This window comes from Capsicum annuum, unplaced genomic scaffold (assembly GCF_002878395.1).
Source record: "Capsicum annuum cultivar UCD-10X-F1 unplaced genomic scaffold, UCD10Xv1.1 ctg4748, whole genome shotgun sequence".
In the NCBI taxonomy this organism is placed as follows: Eukaryota; Viridiplantae; Streptophyta; class Magnoliopsida; order Solanales; family Solanaceae; genus Capsicum; species Capsicum annuum.
Genome location: NW_025855126.1, coordinates 481,007 through 487,548, shown reverse-complemented (window position 1 = coordinate 487,548; position 6,542 = coordinate 481,007). Strand labels below are relative to the sequence as shown.

General features: G+C 33.5%; 1 pseudogene; it reads right to left on the bottom strand.

Moving 5' to 3' along the window:
* Positions 1 to 2,395: 2,395 nt before the first annotated feature.
* LOC107855337 lies at positions 2,396 to 4,793 on the bottom strand (annotated as a pseudogene).
* Positions 4,794 to 6,542: the final 1,749 nt, after the last annotated feature.

Sequence of the window (6,542 nt, the reverse complement as noted above, 5' to 3'; positions counted from 1 at the left end):
GTAAGATTCTAAGCATCAGTACGAAGTTCAACAAGATAGATTACTGAAGAAGAGGACTAAGCATCAGTAAAAAGTTCAACAAGATAGATTACTGAAGAAGAGGAGGACAGTACTAGGAAATCAGAACAAAGAATTAGATCCAAGTCTTTTAGATAGAGATTTAATTATTTTTTCTTGTAGAAATATACTGAGAGAGTCCAAAAAGTATGCTATGTATTGATGTTGTTGTCTGTACTAAATGGGTTAGGCCAAGTGTCAAAGGCAATGTAAACTATTTAGGCTGTCCCAAAAGCAAAGAAGTAGGTGAGGTTGAGCTAGAACATGGAATTATAATTTTTTTTAATGATAGGTAGGATCATGTAGAGAAAAGGTTGGAGAGAATTTTATAAAGTCACTCTCTCCTTTCTAAAGCTAGACACTTATAGTCATGTCTTCTTGTCACAATAAACTGATAAAGTGTGAACAATATAGTTGTAGCCTGTAGGGAACACTTAACCAAGAAACAAAATAAACTTAGCAGGAAAACCATACATGGCTAGGAGGGATGTGCTTTCCATTGAGAAGGTCGAGCAAAAGTGTCCCGAAGCTAAATATCATACTCTCCGGGGCGATTCTTCCTACAAAACAAGTTCAAAAGAACTAAGTGAACTAAAACAATTTCAATAATACATGAAAGATAGGTTAATACCATGAATTCAATGACCCTATACATTGAACCGACTGCGACAAAATCCTACAAGGCTATATCAATACTATAATAGTGAAAGGCTAAACCACAACAGTGCTTCAACTTCAAGAGATATGCCTGTCATATAGCTTCATAACAACTAAATAATATACATGAAAGAACACTGTGCATTCTCAAAATATGGTTGATACCGATCAAGGTATTGAATTTAGAGACCACAATTCAGCTCGAAATAAAAGAGCCAGTGCTCAGGTTCAGTCTACTGGTGTTGTGCAATCTCAGCAGAATTTGGAAGTAGCACATGAAATGGTAATTTCTTCTCGAGTTCAGAATAGGTGAGATATTGATTAGACTTCTCATGATGCAGTGGGTAGATTGGGTTCTGAATTCAGAGATGAATCTATCCAGGAAAGCCCATCACTTAATGCAGAAAATGTTCAGCAGGCTAATAGAAATGTTGTTGATATAAATCATGATCTAGTCTCAAGGAAATACGAGTAAAAAGAAAAGATATGCTGCTACAAATAGCTACAAATAGCAATAACATCAAGATAATAACATGCTGAAATGACAGGTAGTGAAATATATCAACAACTAAAACTAACACAAAAAAAAGATACAATCAGAAATCATGATAAAAATGCAGTTGCTCATCACAATGTCATTCCTCCCAACTTCATGCACTACACATTTAATTACTTACACTACAAAGCTAACGTCCCAGATAGCTACGGCACCATAACAACTGAAAGTTGTACCAGCTAGCAGTGTTATATATAGTCAGCTATATATGTCCAAAAATTCACCATATATTTATTGATTATACATGATAACAGCAGGAAAGGTTTTCTTGATTATACATGAACATAGAGGATAATTTATCAAATAAAAAGCTCCAGCACGGAAGAATATTTATTATAAATTTTAATAAATTCACTTTAAGCTAAATAGTTTTAGTTTAAAGGTTCAAGGATCAGTTTCACAAAGATATTTGTATTGTATGACAAGAATTGTTAGCTTGCACATATTTATGCAACAAAGACATAAAGTATGCCAAAAATAAAACATTAATAATTGGATCCACACATATATCTCTTAGCCCATTACAGTGATTGCTTGGATGAGTCAAAAGGCAAAGCATCTTATTTTCGCAGAACAAATTTTTGAGAAAAAAACAGACAAAAATTGCCAATAAGTATAGTTTTGTTGCTTGGAAAGTAATAAACTCACTTCAGTTGATCAGGACAAAGGGCTGCTATGTCTTATATGTCTCTGTTCACAAGAATCCTGCCAAGCAAATTGAACTTCATGAACATAGAGAAAAAAGGTCAAAAAAGAGACTCGTGCAAGCGTTATACGTCTACAACGACTAGCTTCTAAATAAAATGAGGTACAGAGGTCATTTCCAATAGACCTTCAATCCTCAGATCAAGGAAAAATAGTCTAAAGAAATCCAGAAAAACAAGCCCCTTTATATTGATTCAAATAACTGAGTCCCTAGAAATCAAGTTCTGACAAAGATGGATATAAAAAGAACAAAGGAAAAAGAAGTGAGAGGACTAAGAGGACGGTAAATTTTACTACCTAACTTCTATACAACCACAAGTCCCTTTTTCTTGATAACTTCTATGTCCAGACCAGCTTGTGCTAAACTTTTGTACTGCTGAATAGCTTCTCACCAAGATATGTAAAAACAACATATCTCTTTTACCTGAGGACTTTCACAAAAGACAACAAGGAGTCTACGTCCCTCTTGCCCGACCAGTACTTAATAGGCTTTGAAGAATGCCTAAGGAAGAAGAGTATTCTAGGGAAGTTGCAATTCTTTTTGTGCTAAAGCTTTCTGGTCACCATCTGCCCTGAACTTCCCTACCTTCACACCATAACTTGCCAATTTCTCCGCCAATTCAACATAGGATTCTTCCATTAAGATAATCCCCAAACACCATCAGGCTGGGAGTAAAGGGGAATGCAGCTGTTTCGAAACATGGCTACATACGTGAAAAGTCATCCAATGTTCAACAAATATTAAATTATAAAACCGTAATGCCCAAAGTACACTATGCTCAGTGCTTAGAACATTAAGGATTGAACTAATCAAACTCAAATCTAGGATCAGCCTCAGTGGAAAAAGAAAAAGTTGTTGATGATAAGATAAATTACCTAAAAAAAAGTGGCACCAAGGTGCATAAAGAACAACGAACCAAGGTTCACTTTGATTTTCCAACTTCAATAGATTCTCAATTCCAGGCCTAGTCAAGTTTACAACGTACCTGGTGTTAAAAATATCAGAAACATCAGTGCTACCATTTGCATTGACAACGGTATTTACATTACCATTCTTGCCTTCATCCTTGATGTTTCCCTTATATAAGCAACACTCCTTGTCCTTCAAATCCTCCCATCACCACCTTCCATCTCGATCATGTTGGCTAGGTAGTACAACCCATGTGCAAGGTTCGCATCCGATAGAACGTAACCTTGTGCATGCAATGATTTCACTGCAACATTCATGGCTCACAAGAAACTCTAATATCCTTTCTATCCACATTAGCAACCTGATTCCACTTCACCAAACTACCAGCTCTACCATCCAACCTCTCGAACGAAGGGTCTACCTGAATAATAAGAATTTCAGATCGAAGTATCAGGGGATTAATCTTTATGTTTCTCCGTGATCCATGATCATAAATTATTAGAGGGTGCTCCTCAAGGGAATAACTTTCCTTATGCGGTAACATTTTAGGTGGCCATCTTCATTGTAAGAGAAGACGCCGTTGTTCCTCACTGACACCTGAACTTCAACAACAACAGGGAACATATATTCAATACGAATCCCATAGTGCTTCTCCAGTGCATCAAATAATGTTAGGTTTCTATATTCAATCTCCCAGTATCAAGGATGAATATGACCAGTTAAATGAGCATACTCTTACAAAGCAACATCTTCAGCACCAATGCAAAATAAGGATACAAATTAGGAGCTGCATCATAGTGAGATAACATATCTAGAAAGTCAATTGATAGAAAACTCTTAAAGGAAACATACATTTCTCATAACAAAAAAGTAGCACACATATACCAGGATATTCAATCATAAATGACCAAAAAATGAAATGTCATGATGGCCTCTAGAATCATCATATCAATTCTCATTGCAGCAAATAGAACTTTGACTAGTGATTGATTTCATACAAGACAGCAAATTGTAAAGAAACAAAAAGTTCCTTTAAGTAAGAAAAAAATCAATGAAACTAGTTAGCTAGTTCAAAACAGACGACATCCACGAAATATGCGTTGCATCATCCTATACTACACCTCGTCTTAAGATCCTTGAAATATCTACTAGGTGTTATACTAACAATTGAGCATACAACAGAACCATGTCTTATTAGAACAACCGTAGGACCTTCATTGTTACTTGTTCTTCTACATGTCTAGTTCAAAAATAGTAAATTACAAATATCAACTTTATTAGTAATGCTGCGGTTGGTGCCATTACATTCTTCGCTACCATCCACACATACAACTTTTTGCACGTTGGTGATTTCCAACATAACGATAGTAATCAACAGAATTACAAGAAGAAATAAAAAATGTTCACGCAATCAAATGAACCCAGTAATCAAATGTTCTCTAAGGAGAAGAAAAACTCAAAATCCCCAAAATTAGGTCAAAGTCGTAGAAGAATACACTAACCTTAAAATCCCCAAATTGAAGCAATTGAAGTACAAATTTGAGAGAAATTGAAGTGGAAATTTCGTCTGACTTTCCAACACAAATTGAGATCTGAAATTCGATCGCAGTTTCCAACACTAAGAGAAATTGAAGTGCAAAATTAGCCCTAATCGCGAATCGAAGCGCAAATTCGGTATGAAATTAAAGTGTAAATCATATATGGTTTATCTTCAACTCACCAAAATGCAATTCTACAGTTGGTACGAAGCTTACCAAAATAACCTAATCTCAGATATATTGGTTCGAATATTTCTCGCACCAGTAAATCAATTTTTGAAGCAGCACCAGTAAATCCTACAGAGCTCACTTCCAAATTGTAGTAATTATAGCGAAGAGAATCCGATTTCCCTAATTGATTGATTGTCATTGTAGCAAAGAGAAGCCGATTTCTTAATCGATTGATTGTCGTTGTAGCGACTATAGCAAATAGAAGCAAATTCAGTATTGTGTTGTAGGCTTAAGCTAAGAGAGAATCCATTGATTGTTGTTGTACCGATTGTAGTGAAGAGAAGCAAATTTGGTACTATGTTGTAGGTTTAAGCTAAGAGAGAAGCCATTGATTGTGAAAATGGCTTATGAAATTTTTTTTCGCAGACTTATGAAATTTTTTATGAAAATGGAGGGAATAGAATAAGCGTTGCTATAGCTTATTATTTATCTTGCAATGCTTAATTATCGATGTGACGGTTACAGTGTTATATTATAGATAATAGAATAATTATATTTAGCAACCCTTAAAACCGTCACAGTAGATCACCTGCTGCAATGCTTTGTTAACCGTCGCCAAAAAGTTCGTTGTCATAGGAATAATTTTCAGTAGTGGTAATTCCAAAGGAATTTCTCTATTATAGAAGACTCTTTGTATTCATGCTAATATTATAATCTTTTTCTCTTTTCTACTTCCTTCGTTCAAATTTACTTGCCACTATTTTTTTAATTGATTTCTATTTTCACTTGTTATTTTTGATAAATTAAGAAAAAAAATCATGATTTATTCTTACCATTAATTATTTATTCTTTAGATTATTTTTTAATATTCATTACTAAACATTAACTAATAGAGGTAACATGATAGAATCACTATATCAATCATTATTTTTAAGAGATGTCTGAAATTAAAATGTGACAAATAAATTTGAATAAATAAAGTGTAAGTATACTTAAAATGTCATTTGGAAAGTTGAAAGTTTGTATTTACCTATTCACTAGAATTGGACTTTGTCGCCTATAAATAAACTTTTGCAGATAAAAGCTCCTATGACAATTATTAGCACTTTGGGCAATTGAACAAAAATATCAAAATTTTTAAGTTGCATTGTTTTTTGTTTCAAAGAACACAGACTCACGAAAAATGAGGGGTGCATATAAAAAAATTGGGAGGAGTATCTATTTATAATAAATATTAGGAGACAAAATTAATTTATGATTTTTTTCTTATGTGAAATCTAATTTTTGAAAGGTAAAAAGGCTAAATACATGCTGAGGGCCGATATTTGTTTTGGTTACACTTATTCTAACAAATGAAAATTCTCAAATTTACTTTATATGTTAACTCTCAAATTCTAACAAATGGGACTACTTCATTCTTAACCTGAGATCTCACGTTCGAGCCCTGAATATGGAGAAAATCTTGTTGGGAGCGCCACCCACAGAATGGATCTCGCAATGCGTGATCCGGATTAGTCGAAGCTACAATACGGATGCTGAACACCGGATGAGAAATCAAAAGATAAATAAATTTTTTTTTAGACCTATTTAGACGCAAAGTAACCACAAATTATCAAAAAAAAAAAAATTAGATGTAAATTTATCGATAGATTGACAATAATGACTGTAAATTAATAAACAAAAAAACAGAACATAAAATTTGAAAAGTGACAAATTACAAGTATGAAAAGTAATACTTAGGGGTGCGAGAAAATTTTATGTATCATTTTATGGTACGATTGCTATGCAAGTTTAGTTATTCTTTTATTGTTTATCCCGTCTTATATGTTTGTGTGTGTATTACTCTTATCTTATATATAAATGAAAGTTTTGGTATTATTATTTTGTCTTTTACTGCTTATTTGCTATTACTATTATTATTATTATTATTATTATTATTATTATTATT